This window comes from Malaclemys terrapin, chromosome 4 (assembly GCF_027887155.1).
Source record: "Malaclemys terrapin pileata isolate rMalTer1 chromosome 4, rMalTer1.hap1, whole genome shotgun sequence".
NCBI classification, from domain to species: Eukaryota; Metazoa; Chordata; order Testudines; family Emydidae; genus Malaclemys; species Malaclemys terrapin.
This window is the reverse complement of record NC_071508.1, coordinates 77788946-77807552: the sequence shown is the minus strand read 5'-3', so window position 1 is coordinate 77807552 and position 18607 is coordinate 77788946. Positions and strand designations below refer to the sequence as shown.

The window sequence follows — 18607 nt, the reverse complement described above, 5'->3', positions numbered from 1 at the left end:
CTGGGTGTGTTCCACAGGGTACAGCTAAACAGTGCTTAATTTGTAATGAAAGAGGTGCCAGGGCTCAAGCAATTTTTTCCCTTTCATAACTGACACGGCAAGCGGGGTTACAAACTGCCAAGCATAGAGGTGTCGGACATGGGCAGTGGGTGAACCTCCAGCTGGGGGAGGCTAGCCCCTGGCCCAGCCTGCTCCTTCTGCCCAAGACCTCGCCCCTCCTGCCCCGTTTCCTCCACCCCAGCCTCGGGCCATCCAAGCGCCTCCAGCCCAGGCTGGAGCACCATACGGGCAGGCAGGCAGCGTGGCCCCCAGGCCTGGAGTGCTGGGCGGGCAGTGTGGCTCCTTCCCCCCAAGACCTGGAACACTGGGCGGGCAGTGCAGTCCCCAGCGACGGGCAGGCTGGCGATGTGACCACTGGCTCCAGCCATCCGGAGCCCCTGGCAACAGGCTGGCCCCCACTAGCTCCGGCTACAGGGGAAGAGCATCAGCAGGAAGCAGGAGAGGGTCTGGGGGCAGAGCATGAGCAGGGCCATGCAGGGCTGTTTGGGGAGGCTTAGCCTCCCCCAGCTTGTGATACCTGCTGCCCATAATGCCGGGGCTCAGCCCTGGCACAAATTAAGCACTGTAGCTAAACCAAAAGAAGCTGTTGCACTCCGATCCACCTGTCGATTGGAGACTATCTAGATGGCACATGGCTCCATTCCTGCAGCTGCTGGGACCTGGGAGATGGAGAACTCTGTGGAGAAATTCCAGATGGTCCAGTATACAATAGCTTGTCTGTCTGCTGCGTAATGGGTTAATGAGAACATATCAGGACAATGAGAATACCAGTGCTTCCTCCGCACTGTCAATTTGAGTCCTGACCATGCACCCTCAATACCTTCTACTTAAAAACCAGAAAAAAAAATCACACACACAAATTTTTAAATGGGGTCAGGGTTGCAGGTGATCAAAAGTGCATCTGTTCAGCAATGCCCTATACTTCTTATCCCCTTCCAGAACATGAACTTGTTTCCCCACATTTACATACCCAACTAAGACACGCCACACCAGCTACTTTTTCTATGCCCACCTGAGCACCAGTTCCGCACCCCTACTCATACAGTTCAATGAACCCTCACTGGGCTCTCAGCAGCATGATTGTTGTGGGGAACACTGGCATCTAGTTTTCAGAGATTACACTGGTCAAAGAAGCTGATATATGGCTAAGGTACTGTGATCTTGAGGGATTTCTGAATACAAGAAAAGAAAGGGAGGAGGGAGAGAATAAAAATAAACATTAAAGAAAAAACAACAATAAGGGGAAACAGACATTTAAAAAGTTAGCAGAAAAATTCACCAAGATATTAATTAAAAGGAAAGTGGAAATAAAATTAAAGACGTGGGAAAAGAAATAGAGGAAAAAATCAAAGGGGATAGAACATGTTCATTTTTAAATTATTTAGTAGAAAATTGACCAATTTAAAAGGCACTGAAATGTTTTATGATTACATAAAATCAAGCCACATTTTAAATGCTTATATAATTCTAACAGCTCCTTCCACAGAGAAAATCTATACATGCACATACAGGCATAACCACATCTGATAAATAGAGGGAAACTCTGGAACAATCATATGGGACACTCAAGAGATATTGTCTGACCTGCTTGGTCCTAGTAGAAGGCTGTGGTTTTGGAGCTCAAAATCCACATCAACTCTAGTGTTTTTGATCTATCAAGTAATTGAGTCTCTTGTCTGGATGGATTCACTACCCGGCTCTGCATGCACATCTAAATACATGAGAGAGACAAGTAGGTGAAGTCATATCTTTTATTAGACCAACTATTGGTTGTGATAGATACAAGTTTTTATGTCTCTCAGAGCTCTTCCTCAGATCTGGAGAAGGTAATAAGAGTGTGTAAGCTAAATACAAGGTGGGACCGATTGTTAAACATAAGGGGTTCACACTGTGGCACTCTGTACCACAAAACAGCACCCTGGAACCCTCCTGTTCATCCCTGTCATAGAATTATGACATATTTCATACAAAGCATGGTATGTAGGATATCATATGAAAGGTCATGATCTGCTGAAACCCTTTGTTCTGTCAAAATATGTATATCATTAGTGTGTAAGAAGTTATGAGATTTTGCTGTATGGCTGTTAGTGAAATTTGCTGAGAGTCTGGAAGTCACCCAAAGCTAGCCAGTGACCATGACAAAGGAGGTGACCAATACCTGGGCGGGCGTTGAACGATCATCACCAGCCATTGACCAGCAGGGGAATGAATAGTAAACAAGGGATTTACAATTCAATGACAATTCTGCAAACACCACGTAATGGGGACTGCTCAACGCTATGACTCAATTGTACAAGACCACACCAGGGAGATTGCTCAACCCTATGATTCAGCAAGGCCCACGAGGCATGCTTGGGCTAGTGTCTTCCAGGAACATGGACTGAGGATATAAAAGAGGGGACAGTGGCATCATGCTTTGGCCTTTTTCCTCCCCTACCTACACTGAAAGCAACAAGAATACTTGGAAAATAGAGTTGCCAATTTTCTAATCGCAGAAAACCGAACAACCTTGCCCTGCCCCTACTCCACCCCTTCTCCAAGGCCCTGCCCCCGCTCACTCCATTTCCCCTCCCTCCGTCGCTCGCCCTCCCCCATCCTTACTCGCTCATTTTCACTGGGCTGGAGCAGGCAGTTGGGGTGCAGGAGGCAGGGCCAGCTCTACCATTTTTGCCGCCCCAAGTAAAAAAAAAAGCCACTCAGACTGCCAGAAGTAAAAAAAGAAAAAGCCACTTGGACTGTGCTGCCCCAAGAATGGACGGAATGCCGCCCCTTAGCATGTGCCGCCCCAGGCACATGCTTCCTCCGCTGGTGCCTGGAACCGTCCCTGGCGGGAGGGGGTGAGGGCCTCGGCTGGGGGTGTGGGGCCGGCGATGAGAGGTTTGGGGTGCAGGAGGGAGCTCCGGCCTGGAGGGTGAGGTTCAGAGTATGGGAAGGGGATCTGGGCGGAGGCAAGGGGTTGGGGTGTGGGAGGGGGTGAGGGGTTTGGGCTCCGGGAGAGAGTTTGGGTGTGGGAGGAGGCTCAGGGCTGGGGCAGGGGGTTGGGGTGTGGGAAGGGGTTGCGGGCTCCGGGAGTGAGTTTGGGTGCCGGAGGGGGCTCAGGGCTGGGGCAGGAGGTTGAGGGGCGGAAGGCATGCAGGCTCCGGGTGGCGCTTACCTCAAGTAGCTACTGGGAAGTGGCGACATGTCCCTCTGGCTCCTAGGCATAGTTATGGCCAGGGGCAACCCTATGGGAAGACAAAAACTTGAATTGAAGAGAATAATCCCAGGTTTATAGGGGAAGCCTGTGTATTAAGAACTAGAAACTATCTGTAACATCCAGTGAGGTGAGAAAACTGTTTGATCCAAATACTGCCTAGTGTAATAAGGTTTAAGATTTAGATTGTGCACTTACCTTTTATTTTCTTTGGTAACTATATCTGACCTTTTATGCTTATCACTTATAATCACTTAAAATCTATCTTTCTGTAGTTAATAATTCTGTTTTATATTTTACCTAAAACAGTGTGTTTTGCTTGAAGTGCTTGGGAAATCTCTGCTCAGTTTATAAAGGCTTGTGTGTGCCCTCTCTACATCAAGGAGGGTGGGGGGCAGACTGGGTAATGAACTTCTGACCTGGGCAAGATGGTACAGTTCTGAAGTCCAAGGCTGGGGGCTTGGGAGATTTGCTGGTGCCTTCCTCGTGTGATTTGTGAGTGATTCAGGGAGCAGTCATGCAATCTAACTGGGTATGGGGCTCCACATGCTGTTGTGCAGAGTGATAATAGCACCTGGAGGGGTTTGATGTTTGTGACTAGTAAAGCACTGTGAGAGACAGCCCAGGCTGGAGAGTTAAGGGGGCAGAGTGGTACCCGAGTTCCACATTGCACCCCAGGGATCCTGTCACACACACACATGCTGTAGGAGTCCACTAAAATGAAGTGGGCAACTAAGGGTTAACATGCAGTAAGATGTGTTACAAATTGTTGTAATGAGCCATAAAAACAGAGTCTCTGTTAAGCCCATGGTTTTTAGTTTCAAACAGAGTTATGAATTTAAGTTCCCAGGCTCATCTTTTGAAGGTGTTATGCAGGTTTCTTTTGAGCAAAAGGATTGAGAGGTCAGGTCTGGAGTGATCGCTTTTTGAAAAGTTCACCCATTGAATAGGTGTTTTTGTCTTTTATCATTTTTCTGTGTGAGTTCATTTGAGAGGGTATAAATACATGCACATACATGTACAATCTGCATGTAAATATCCTCACCTGTGTTATTAGTAACAGTGTAAATTAGAAAAACTGTATTTTAAAACAGATACTGCCTCAAATACATTCAAATCTAGTTTACTTCTCACCATTGATGCTGTTCCTTTCCTGTCTGCACTTGTCTCTGTTTAGTCAGTTTCATTTTCTGTTTCTAGTCATTTTCACTATCTAGTTCTTCAGCAAATCAAATGTCCACATGAGGAACATAATGCCTAAAGAGACAGGCAGATTATTAGACAGACAGACATGGTAGTTGACAGGTTAGACAGGCAGACAAGTTCACTAGCACAAATAAAAGTCCCTGAGTTCTCAACAGTGTAGGGAATGTTTAAATAATTGTTCACTGATTTTTTAAAACATTTCATGGAAACGTTTTTTAACTCTCGTCTTTCTTTTTTATAAACTAAATTTCAATCCTAAAGTTCCTGACAGCACCTTGACTATTTTAACAGGAAAAAAACAATTGGCCAAATGATCCTTATCTCCATTACGTGGTGGTTTCTCTCTTTGTCCCCAGACTATGCAGAACACAGAAAATTGAGTAGCTACAGCCAGTGTCTTTGCAGGCAATGAGGGAAGCATGCACCCATTAGGCTCAAATGGCCTGTAAAATGTAACAAAAGGTAAAGGTGGCAGCAGCAGCAGCAACTTCCACATATCCCATAAAAAGAAGAACAGGAGTACTTGTGGCACCTTAGAGACTAACAAATTTATTAGAGCATAAGCTTTCGTGGGCTACAGCCCACTTCTTCGGATACGAAAGCTTATGCTCTAATAAATTTGTTAGTCTCTAAGGTGCCACAAGTACTCCTGTTCTTCTTTTTGCGGATACAGACTAACACGGCTGTTACTCTGAAACACATATCCCATGAGGCTTGTCATCCTGCTGATTTATGAGGAACTTTGGAATGAAAGAGGATTCATCCTCACAAACATAGCCTAAGGCCAAACTAAGCAAAACAGAGAACATTTTCTTCACCTCATTCTTTCCAATAGGGTGAAACCTGCATTCTATGGCATGCTGAAGCACTGGTCTCTGCCTCCAGAGATGATGATGGTGCATTGTTTATAGAGTGTCACACAGTAAGGCTGTAACAAACATAACCATGGACTTAAATGTTTAGCTATGGATTGCTGTTTATATATGTTTTCCTATATATGATTACATGACATATGTCATGGTTACAGGGCTGGGTGCGCCTCCGACCCCTCTCTGGTCTTTGAGTGCACCCCTGTGGTCCAAGCATTGTGTGTTTATCTTTCCTGGGGTGTAATTTTGAGATTCTCCCACTCTTAGACCAGATTCCAGGCCACAGGGTTAGAAACAGGTTTCAGGCTTCACATCTGTGCTTGTCCATCTTGGCATGGTACCTACAGTTCTTCCCTTTGGGATTTTGTGACCAGTAGTAAATATAGTGACCCAAAACAGCCTTCTCAAACCACAATATTGTTCAAATCTTACCATAGGAACAAAGCGTAACATAAGAGAAAAAGGATTTTGAAAACAACAAAAGGTCTGCACACATATCTATCTTACCTAAGCCCTTCCACCCTGTGAGGGGAGCCTAGGAAGAGCTAGGGTGTCTGTGGGTGTCAGTCTGTTTCTCCCAAACAACAACTTCTGCTGGACAGAGTATGTCTTTTTAACTATTTATCGTCCTCTTGATCAGCCGGTGGCCAGCACTGGCAAAACAAGGAAGTAGCATCCTCACAGTTAGCTCAGGCATTATCTCAACATGCCATCCTCCCCAAAGTGTTTACCCAGAGGTGTCTTATCTGGAGCTATTTTCTTGCCTTCTGGCCAGGGCCGGCTCTAGGTACCAGCAAAACAAGCTGGCGCTTGGGGCGGCACATTTTTAGGGGTGGCATGGCAAGCGCCAGAATGCCGCCCCTAAAAATGTGCCCTGGCCGCCCTAGCTCACCTCCGTGGCTGCTGCCACGGCACACGAAACAGCTGATTTGCGCGCCGCTATTCGCCCTCCCTCCCAGGCTCTCAAACCTGGGAGGGAGGGGGAGATCCCGAGCGGACGTTTCGCGTGCCACTGCTCCCCCTCCCTCCCAGGCTCTGAAACCTGGGAGGGAGGGGGAGATCCCGAGCGGCCGTTTCACGCGCCGCTGCTCCCCCTCCCTCCCAGGCTCTCAAACCTGGGAGGGAGGGGGAGATCCTGAGCGGCTGTTTTGCGCGCCGCTGCTCCCCATCCCTCCCAGGCTTGAGAGCCTGGGAGGGAGGGGGAGAAGCGGCGCCCGTGCTGCGGCCACTCGGAGTCTCCCCCTCCCTCCCAGGCTCTCAAACCTGGGAGGGGGGGAGACTCCGAGTGGCCGCGGCGTGGGCGCCGCTTCTCTCCCTCCCTCCCTCCCTCCCTCCTAGGCTTGAGAGCCTGGGGGGAGGAGGCAGGGCTGGGGATTTGGGGAAGGAGCAGAGTTGAGGCGGGGCCGGGGGTGGGCTAATTAAAGATCGGGGGGGGGGAACGGCCAAAATTGTTTTTGCTTTGGGCGACAAAAATCCAAGAGCCGGCCCTGCTTCTGACTTATTTCCACAACATCCTGCTACTAAGCTAAGCCAACATATTCATACAATAAACAACCCAATAACCAGGTCAATATACAGAATTCATAAATTATTACAAAATGCAACCCATATCAACAGACTTAAATGTTTAGCGATGGCCTGTTCTTTATATGTCCTTTCAGGTATACAATTACACCACAAGTATTATACTATTGCCAAGAACAGAAAGTAAAAACGACATGTCATGCAACATAAAACATTATACAGAACTACAAGGAAGACAAAGCTTAATTTACATAAATTCTACTTGATAGCAACTAGATATTTCCCTTTCTCCTATAATTGGAGCATAGAGCTCTGTTCCCTTTAGGCCTTCTAATTCTGATGCTTACACGAGGAGGCACAGAGCTTGCAGTAGATCGCCTTGGTGCTGCAAAGCTCAGCAAAGGGATTGGGTTCCAAGCATAGCTGGGTTCTAACCAGTACACTGAATCCCAAACCCCTCAATCAGAGCCTGAGCTTCATATTTGTCTCCTGACTCTGAGAATAAGGTGGACCCAAAACCCTGGGTCTGAACACCCTAATTTCTAGGAATGCTTAGGTCCGGATTGGAACATCAGGATTGAGGCCCACCTCTAACTTTAGAAGGAGAAGAAAACTGTCTGGAGCACAGGGAGCAGTGAGAGAGCAGGTCCCAAGCTAAGAATGGGAGAAGGATCCAAATAAACTGGCTGGGAGTGAGACTTGGGAAACAGAGAGAGTGAGAGAGCAAGTAGGTAGAAATGAGCAGAAATGGAGGCAGGGTCAGAGCTGTGCTGGGGCTTATAGAGTAGGGTGACTTGCTCTGGAAAAGCAGAATATTGAAATATTTCTAGAAGGCAGGGACTGATGGCAGTGGAAGATGAGGTTAGTCACAAAGTTTTGAGTGGATTCACAGAAGATTGAACTATATCTAAGAAATGGGCTGAAGAACAATACTGAAAATATTATGCCACTATGTAAATCAGTGATTTGCCCTTCCTTTGCAACACTGTACTCAGCTCTGCTCAGGTGTCTCTCTAACAGGATATAACAGAACTGGTGGCGGCGGGGTGTTTGTGTGTGTATGTTTCAGAGATTGGCAAAAAGAGTCATTGGGGGATGAAAGAGCTTCCCTTCATTGTCACTTAGTGTGGATCCTGAAAGAGTGAATATTTTCCCACAATTTCTGTCCTTTGTTCTTCTTCCCTCCTCATCCTCCTTTCCCTTCTTCTCTGTCCCTTTACGGCTCATCTCTTTCCCTGTTTCTGTATCTCCTTCCCTGCAGTAACTCCTAGTTCCCAGCCCTAGGGGCTCCTCTCCCAACCCCTTCCATAACAACCATCAGCAATGAAATAGCTAATGCTAACATTCAAGTGACCATTGTTAGGCTTTCGCACTAACATGGCAAAGATATTGATGAGGGGTGGAAGAATTCACACCTCTCTGAAACATTGTTTCAGGCTGTCTGCAAACTCAGGAAGACATAATTGAATCAGTTACAATTGGGCCCTGTTTGGAAGGGTATCTTCATAACCACAAAAACTAGAAACTTATTTTGTAAGTGAGACCTTAGATGCCTTAGAATGTGAATATGTCATGTGAGCCACACAGATGCATCACAGAAGCTGAATCTGGGCCGTTGGCCAAGTTGTTGACACTCCTAATACACCTCCCCCCGCCAAACACACATATTTGGTTGTGATGCCCATTTGATAAATTGGAGAGACATTTGATAATTAACATTATTCATACACCTTTGACCTTCACACTTGTGCTCTGCCTGCTAATCTGTCTCTGCTGGGATTATCTCTAACCTCTGAGCAGCTTCAAACAGATGCCTTTAAAAATAAATAAATACATAAATAGGAACCAGCAAAAGCAATGAGTTCTGCTTTCCTTTCAATGGAAGAATCACTGTGGTCACGGGAAGAGGACAAGTTATATACATGCCTGTGCCAGTAATAGACTTAAGGTTTGGTATCTTGTGATCAAATAGGTCTAGAAAAAGAAGATTAGTATACCTAGAAATGAAGGAATCTCAGTTTCATAGGCGGACAAGAGCAGGCCTTCTCAGAGGTCCAAAAAGGCCTGGGCCACTTCCAGCTTTTGAGGCCTCCAGCCATAATAAAAATAAAAAATGACGACACATGAAAACAAAATAAGGCACCAAAAAAAGAGTGAGACATAATTTGAATATTTTTTTATTATTTAACAAATGGTTTTCTAGCCTTTTTCTGTGCAAATGGGATGCGCATAAAAACAAGTTGTGAAACTTATCAAATGTCAAAAAATGAACAAGTGTCTAAATCCGAGGCCCTCTTTGAGCTTGAGGCACAGGCCAAATGGCTCTCCTGCCCCCCCCTCCCCCCCCGATTGGCTCTGGACAAGAGCTGCTGCTAGTTCTGTTAGAGCCTTTGAGATCAGATCTGAAAATCACAACATTATCGGGGGTGGAAACGCTATTTTAGATCCTTTTTATAGTTTGCTAAACTGCGAGCCAGATCCTCACCTTGTGTAAATCAGAATAGCTGCCCTGACTTGATTGGAGCTAAGCTCATTTACACCAGCTGAGGATCTGACCCTGTATTCTTTTAATTTTCCATTCTCTCTCTGCACAGCTGGGCTCTTGGCACTAAGAGAACCTGGCTTTACAAGCAAAGGGATATAAAAAATAGCCCCAATAATTTTTTTAAACCCTAAAACATTTCTAAAATAGTGCCTCCATAAAATCAGAGACATATAGTGAATGCACGATGGTGTGGAAAGGTATAAAGGTTTTTACTGGTATGCGTGGTAGAGATGTCCTGCCTGCCTCAGTCATAAAGTGTGTAAATAAATGTTTATTACTTCTCCACTAGTATCACTAATCACTGTCATTGCTCTTCTCTGGCCCTTTGTTATTTATATTATGTCTTTTTCAATATGATTGGACCAAGATTACATGAACTATTCCAAGGTGAGGATGTACCATGTAGCCATATAATGATATTAAAATATTTTACATATTTCCCCCAGCTCCTTTTTAATACAGCCTGATATTATATTGTTTTAGATCATTTTTGCATATTGAGTAAACATCCTCACTGATTAGACTGCCCAGATCTTTTTCTTGAGAGATGACAGCTACTTATTCAGAATCTGTTCTAAGTGTATGTAAGTAGATTTAAATCCACAGAAGGCAGTCATTTGTGTCTCTACATATGTGATCAACAATTGTTTCTAAATCCAATAGGTGGCACTCTGTAACCATCATTTCCATACCCAACCTGACTCTTCCTTTCATTAAGCAAGGACAAAATTAACAACAGAGCCCAAAATTCAAGTTTTGTGAGAAAAGATTTTACAAACACCTGGCCTGAACAGAAATAGTTTAATGAAATAATAATTAAAAAACCCCAATTATAATATTAGGTCTTTATTGAACCATTTCTCTGCAGTGTTGAGAATCAAGTCACACTTTGCTCTGAAAAATGCTACACCTACTGTTGTTGCAAATGACACCTCATGTTTCTATAACTGAAAGAATTTAGAGAAAGAAGATATTTTCTTCTGTTTTTTCAGTTTGCTACTTTGTGCATTTGAATAGAATCAGTTTCATTGTTTAACCTGATGTAGTATATAGGTATTAGGGTGCTTCTCTTTAAATAGTTTATGAGCTTCTAGTGGTCCTATGTTTCAGAAACTACCAGAACCCTGCCAGAGTAGTAGCTAGTAGGGTTGCCGGTTTTGGTTGGACATATTCCTGGAGGTTTCATCACATGACATATTCTTTAATTAATCTTTAATTCCTGGAGACTCCAGGACAATCCTGGAGGGTTGGCAACCCTATCTAGGCCTTGCATGTTGTAGGTAGTTGGTAAATACTTTTGGTTTGGACCTCCCCAGGTGCAGGTGGGTCCTTCCTTTCATGTTTGTTATGTAAAGAGCAAAAGTCACATCCATTGCCATAGTCAGTTAGTTTCTTGTTTATGTGGGACTTTCACCCAGCAATTGGAGAGAGAAAATCTTTCAAAAAGTAGGAAAAGGTGAACTGCAAAACCACAGAAATTGGCAAGACAATTTAGGTGTGGATGTAGGACCTGAAACTACTTGAAACACAATGATTTTATGTTGACTCAATTTCAAGGGGGGTAGCAGGCCCAATGTGAATTAGGTATTTCCAGAAGCCAGAGTAAAGTCAGGATTTGTTTACACTAGAAGGGGTTTGCCCTATATCAGAAAACCCTCCTAGTAGAGATGCAGCTTATTCCAGCAAAAGAGTTCTTTTTTCCAGTATAGCTTATACTAGTTCCATGAATTAAATAAGCTAAACCAACAAAAAGACATTTTTGGCAGTACAACTGTGTCTACACGAGGCCCTTTGCCAGTATTGATATGTCAGTTTGGGGTGTGATTTTTTTTTTTCCAACCAAAAGTTGGCAAGGGTAGATCCGGCCTCAGACTGAGCTGAATGTTCATATACCCAAGTGCTGGACCTTCTCTTTAACCAACCACCCTCCTGGGACCTCACTGAACATTATGCTGGTATCAATGCGTTCCTCCTAATTACTACATTACATTAAGAGCAATGGGGTGTTTGCATGTGTTACCCTGTGCATAGAGGTATGCATGGTATGAGACAGGTTTGTTTGTGGCTGACTATGTGTTTGTGAAATTTGACGCATACACATGTGAGTGTTTGTGAGATGTGACATGCAAGTATGTGCATGTGTGGAATATGATGCATACAGCTATATATGACTGTGTGCAAGCAGTATGATTTGCATAGTGTGCACTATTAGAGGTTTAGGGACGTGTGTGTTTACTGAAATGTGATGATGTGTGAGTGTTCATGTATGATGCAATGCACACGTGTCTGTGTGTGAGGGATACAAGTGTACAATATGTAGTTGTGTGTGCAGTATGATGCATTTGTGTGTGCATGAGTGTGATGTGTAGGTATATGTGTAGGAGAATGTGTTCATGTTCCATTGTATGTGTGTGATTGCAAAAATGTATGGGTTTATAAGTTTGTGATGTATAATGTGTTTATACTTTTTAGTGTGTGTGAGCTCATGTATTACATGATGCACAGGTGTGTGTAGGTCTTAGTATACACTGTGATAAATAGACATGTATGATGTATTGCCTAGACAGAGAGCTATGTGTGCATTACTAACAATACTAAATGAACTGTACACCAGCCTGTGTACTGTGCCTTGGAGAACTATCTTCCCCATTACGGACTGGGTGATTTTTTAGGCAGATATCAGGGTGGGCGGGTTCCCCTCCTTAGGGAGCTCATAAAACCACAGCGGGGACCAGACATCACAGCATCTCCCCATCCCCTTTCACAATGTAACTCTTTATCTCTCTCCGCTGTTTATGCAGAGCTTACATCTTTCTGATTCTGTATTTCATGGCATGTATGAATATTCTACCTAGAGTAGAGATTCTTATTGTCTGCCAAGGGAATGTTGACAGTGCCTTTTGTTGGCTTCCCTAGGGAGTTCATGCAAAGCGCATAGGAAATTCAGCAAACCACAGGGTCCCGAAATGCTTCCAAACAAGAACAAATTAGAAAAAAGCATCAAATTGAAAACATAATTTTCAATTAGCGTCTGTTCAGTGGAAACAGGAATGTGGAAGGGGGAAAGCTAGCATGTGAGAGAAGCTGGGTTTGTTAATATGCTTTGTAGATACTTGCTGGCTAGTGTGCTTTTTTATTTTTCCCTCTTGTAAGTGCTCACCTTGCAGTAATTTGGCAATATTCTCATCACTGCTGTGTGCTCTGCTTTCATATTACCACTAAATAGGATCTCTACACAATAGGAGGTAAACTTGACCTAATGACCTGTAGAATTCCTTTGTGTGTGTCACATGGGTGTGTGAGGATGTATATTCATGTGCCATATGATGCTGTCTTCTTCTTAGCATATGTGCAACATGCCTCAATTGGCATGTGACCAGGATTCATCACCGAATTTGGTCTGCTGGTTGGATCATTAGCTTGCCCAGGCCGGGTACTGATGGGGAGTGCGACGGGAATGCTGATCCATGTCCCCCATATGATGCAGTGATACATACAAGGAACACTAACTGTTCTGTCTGTATTTTGTGGTTCCTGCAGCTTTTGTTGACTCCACGAAGCAACTTTTAAATCTAATTTCCAATTAGAAATAACTTGGACCATTTAAATGGTACTGCAGTAATAACTGATTATTAATAAATAACCATGTAGCTAGAGCTGGCTGAATACTGAGAAAATGGGGTCTTTGACCACCCATTCAAACTCCAAATGGCTGATCAGTTCAACTATGGTGTGTTCCCTTTTTATTTGTCATTTGCGAACATTCACACAAGCAAGTTTTATTCACACAAATATTTGGGGAATGACTGGGGCCGTTCATTGTACAAATATTCATATTTACAGGTGAACAAGAGGATTGACAAATTGTTATTTGCTAGTCACCATTCGTCAGTCTCCTATACAAAATATGTCATTCATCCATCTGGGAGGCAACAACAATATCATGTGACTTAAGTGGCCAGTCACATGCCACAAATAGTGTAGAGTGAATAATGAACAGTTCATGAGCAACTAGATTCTCCAAACTGTTCAATGATAGTGTGCAGGTGCTGAGTGATGTTGGTAGCCTGTGATATATAGGAGATCAGACTAGATGATCTGGTGGTCTCTTCTAGCCTTGAACACTATGACTTTATGAATGCTTATAGGAAGGCAATTTTCAGGAAACAGGACTGGTTCATGAACAATTTGCAAATAGAAAAAAGGACTGTATTTGTCAGGTAATTTATTGGTAACAAATAATTTAGCCTTCTTTTACATGTCGGGCAAACCTCGCTAACATTAGACCTTTGATATGGAGGCCTGTGGGAGAGGTCAATGACTTAGCGGTCTGTCTTTTGATGTCATAACTGATGCTAGACAGGTCAAAAGGGATTCTCTGTGCCTCACTTATGGCTGATGGTAGAGAATTGGGACCAGTTCCTCAGCTAGAGTAAATCAGCATAGCTCCATGGACATCACTTGGATTATGCTGATTTACACTAGCTGAGATTCTTGCTCTTAAGGTTAACAAAATGCTTAAAAACCCCCATTCCATTCCCATTGTTCTGCCATTTGCTGAGCAAATCCCACAGTAGTGACAACAGTGAGATCACAATGGATTTGTTCCCGTTTCTTTGTGGTACTGTTTCCGGACAATGGTACTAAGGATAATGTGAACCACTTCTGTGTCAATGGTTCAAATCCAACCCAGATGGGCAGTGACTGAAAGCTGTTACAATCTAATGGCTGGTCAGTGACCCTTGCATTAAATATGGTGAGTGTCTCAGTCCATCTCCCAGTGGAGAGGTGTGCACAGCACAAAAACCACCATCCCTTTTGGCATTAGCTTGCACCTTTGTGAGAACCCTCAGCAGAGATACCAGTGACTGAATGGACCACAGAGACCAAACTTTCCTCTCATCCCTGGAGGAGGTCCCTCCAGAGCAGGCCTGAGCATCTTTGGTGTGACAGACTGTGGGACTGTACCTGTTTTGTGGATAGAAGATGCTAGTCTGCAGGGCTGTCATTCTAGCACCTTTCACTTCTGAGGTGGGATTGGTCACTGTTGCTGCCACTGCTGCTGGAAGAGGAGGATGTGTTTGTTGCTGCTGGTGGAGAGAAAGCATAGAGCTCTCCCTTCACCTTATCTACTGTTCCTTCTATTCCCTGCCTTCCTTCCTGAACTACGGCAGCTTTGACCATCTGCCCTGGTTTTGCGAGCACATGTGAGTGAACATTCTCTCCCTTCCCCCCACCTAATTCCCTTTATTCCCCTCTTCCCCTAGTTTGTGGTGGGCTGGTGGGCCTCCTTCTCCTTCCCCTGTCTACCCATCACTGTGTTTGTCTGCTTTCTCCTGCTCCCTTTAAGGTTCTTTTTCATTCATCTCTCCAGCCCGCCCCCCTTTTACCCTCTCTGCCTAGGTTCTATGCACATGCTGTTTGTGGTCTCATGAAGCTGCGAGACTTCCTTGTCAATCTCTTCCTGGGACTGGCCAAAATGGCTACTAAATGTCGATTTCAGCACTACTCCCCTTGTTGGGGAGGAGTACCGAAATTGATTTTAAGAGGCCTTTATGTCGACAAAAATGGCTTCGTTGTGTGGATGGGTGCAGAGTTAATTCGATTTAATGCTGCTAAATTCGACCTAAACTTGTAGTGTAGACCAGGCCCCTGTGTTTAATTGATTCCTGGCCCCTCTGTGGCTTTGCCACACTTGAGGGAGTAGACATCTTGTTTTGGTGGGCCCCTCCAACTCTTCTGGGATTTTAAATAGGCTGGCACTTTTCAGTGGCACTAAATTCATTTTAACAAAAAATACTTAAAAAAAAGTTTAAATCTTTTAAATGTATCACAATCATTTGAAAGTTTAAACTTTTTTTTTTTAAATAAGGTGCATAAAGATCTCTGGTTTGGAAACCTTTCACAATTGGAAAGTGGGTTGTTATATCATGTATCCCTCTGTGTTTGTCTAGTTGCAGTCCCCATTGCACCCAGTGATCCCTGCAATACATGTATCCGTAGCTTCAGCTCTGGGAACAATCAGCTCTCAGCAGCTGCTTCAGGTCTGGGTTGAAATGTCTTGATTATTTATTGCTTAGAGTTCACCTAATAATACATTCATGCCGTAGCATCTGGACTCCTGGATAAGAGACTTGTACTTCTCTTATGAGGATATAAACATGAACACTAGCTGCCGGCAATGAAACAGCCAAAGGTTAAACTACTTGAGATGCACTCACTATAGAAATGCACAATGCAAACTGTTTTCTCATTAGTCTTATCAACCCCAGTGAGCTACTCAAGCTAATCCCCTTCCCCTGCCATTGAGTTTGGCCCTCTGAGCAGCCATTTCCTGTGGAAATGGATTAGTTCTATGCAACTTGAAAAGGAGTAAGACAAAATTAAAGGCTTGAGCACTGAACAGAGCAGAAGTGCCCAGATTTCCTGGAAAGACTTGTGTGTTTCTCAGAAAATTACACAGCATAGATGAATGCATCTGGTTCCAGATACAAACAGTAACTGAACTGTTTTGTTCCCTCTTCTCTCTGTTGATTAGCTGTTCCAGGAACCAAGAGGCAATATAGATCAATGCTGGGTTAAATGTGTTTTTGATAATGTATAAAATGGAGGTCTCAAACTGCTTCATGGTGATTCAAGATCTGTGACACTTTCTGAGGCTTCCACTGTTCGGGTCAAATCCCAGGTCACATAATTACATTCTACCTTACTAAATACTAGAGAGGAATCTGAACCAGAATCCCAGATCTGACACTTCTTCCATCCTGTACCTTAGGAAAGTTTGGATTCAGATCTGAAGCCCAGACTGAGCTTTGTGGTTCATGCCCATCTCTACCACTTCCTTCTCTCTCCCTCTTCCCCCCATGTTATATTTTAAACGGGTTGTGTGTTTTTCTGTACACTATTAAGCAGCTGAAGTGTTCTCCCCAGAGGTTGTTGCATTTCACTGGCAGGTAAAAATATTTCAATATACATATATATATATATATATATATAGTCTGCAAATTGTATTGGAATCAATGCATGAAAAACGCAACACTAATGTAGTTATTATTGTTTTAATCCTTTGAAGTCTGCACATACAGAGAGTGTTTGATTCTCCACTGGCTTGCTGCTTGTGTTGTCATTTACATCAATGCAAAGAAGCTGTAAAACACTAGCAGCTCAGATTGGTAACGTTCTGTGCTCACTTTGCCCAGGTGTAAATTATGATACAAGCAGTGGAAAATGATTCCCATAGGGTGTACCTGGGTGCTCCGAAGTCCCTAAGCAGTTTTTGGGCTGGTAATCTGGGAACTGTCTGCTTTCAGCACAGGAACCTCAGTTTCACAGTTCAGGCATCGCTGCAACAGAGGATGATTATGTGAATAAACTATAGAGAGCAATTTTGCACTAGGTGGGGCTGGGTGTGTATAAACTAGTTAATCCTTTAGGCCTTTCCTGTTTCTAATTTCTGTGGGCCTCTGAAGTAACTATGTTATTTTCTAGACACATTTAGAGCAGATTCACTTGAAAGTTTTTATGCCACCAAGTTGAGTGAAGGTTAATAGATCTAGGGCCCATGCAGTCTTGACTCAGGTGAGCAGTCCTATTGACTTCAGTAGGAGAGCCATGTGAGGAAGGGCTTCAGATTCACACTTTAGTCAGGAAAAAGATCTGGCAAGCTCTTCCTCATATAGCTACTTAGCCATTGCAGTGCAGAGATACCACTGAAAGGTCCCCTGCTGAAATAAGTTGTCTTGTCTACGACAGTTTGTTCTGGAGGCTCATGCTGTCACCAGCTGACTATGGCTAAAGTCCTTAGGCCAATGAGATCTCTGAAGAGAAGTGGTGATCTAAAAGATCAGGAGTGGATTCTCAAATGGAATCCATCATTCTGCCCATGCAAGGCTGTGCTTTAAGCAACACCAGAAAACCCTGTAGCCAAAACAAAGCTTGAGGGCTGGTTTATGGAGCAAATACCAAGTTGGTAGCCTTTATTACTACTCCTCATTCTGTTCATTTAAAATTTCTATGACCAGTTAAAAGATAGAAAACTTTTACAGTGCATGGAAGTCCAGCTAGATTCAGTAATGAAATAAGCAAGACCTACTGAGGTAGAATTCTGCAATAATTAGTTTTGATACATAAATACAATTTTCAGAAGCACTTTGTTCCTTAACCCTGTTTTGCTGATTCAGTTCCTGGTGTTTTATTATTTCACTGACGTGAGGAGAAGTGATTTCCAACTTTCCGATTCCCTTGGCTCTGGGATCCCCTATGGCACTGAATTAAAAAGAAACAGAATTAATGGCTAATACATAATTATTAACATAATGAAGAGGTGAAAAATACATGTACAACCCCTAGTCCCACATCCTCATCCATCCAGAGAGTGGCAAAAGAACAACCAATCACTGAAGTACTGAGGGAACATCACATGTTTGCAAGTGGACAGTCAGAAGCCAAAGCTGGCTGCGATACCCGGGTTGGATTTGCTATGAGCGCACTGTGAGCAGGTAATGCTTTCTCTGTACTGACCGGTGCTATGGTTCAGAAGGTCTCATATCACTTCCTCTATAAGTGAGGCTGCTCCTTTAAACTCCAAATGCCTAAGCCACTTCCCATCTGCTGGAAAAGATACACTGAGGTTAAGCAGGAGGATATTAAACTAGATGGAGTGAGGAGGAGGGCGGAGGAATTGTTTCACCTGTTACTTGTGTGGTTTCTTTAAGATTTGTCTCTGGTTAAATGAAATAAGATACCTTCTCTAGGTTTATGTTGAAACCATTCCAATGAGGAAAGGTGCTTTTGTGGCCTAGGCATGGGACAGGGAGTTAGGACTCTATGGATCCTATTTCCAGTCCCTGGGTGACCTTGGACAACTAATTGAGGGCCAGGTTTTCAGACACTGGCCTCTATCTTTGCAGGGCATTACTTAAGACTGCGGTTTAAGTCACTTAGGGGTAAACTCCTGTTTTGCAGGAGTAATAAGGGATTTAGACATCTATGTGATCTGAGCCACAGGCAAAAAATTGCACCCACCCAAAAAGTTCCTCATTCGTAACACAGGGATAATAATGATATTTATCTCATGGGTTTCTTGCATGGCTTAATACATGAATATTACTAAAAACATTGAAATCCGATGAGAGGAAGTGATAGACTAAGTGCAAAACAATGTTATTGTTATTGCCTAGATGCCCTGGTAATGGGCACTGTGTAAATGTA

The 18607-nt window shown here is 43.7% G+C and overlaps 1 long non-coding RNA gene across 1 annotated transcript in view; it reads left to right on the top strand.

Moving 5' to 3' along the window:
• Window positions 1-18607, top strand: part of LOC128836507 (uncharacterized) — a 172130-nt gene that overhangs the window by 98404 nt on the left and 55119 nt on the right. The window lies entirely within an intron of this gene.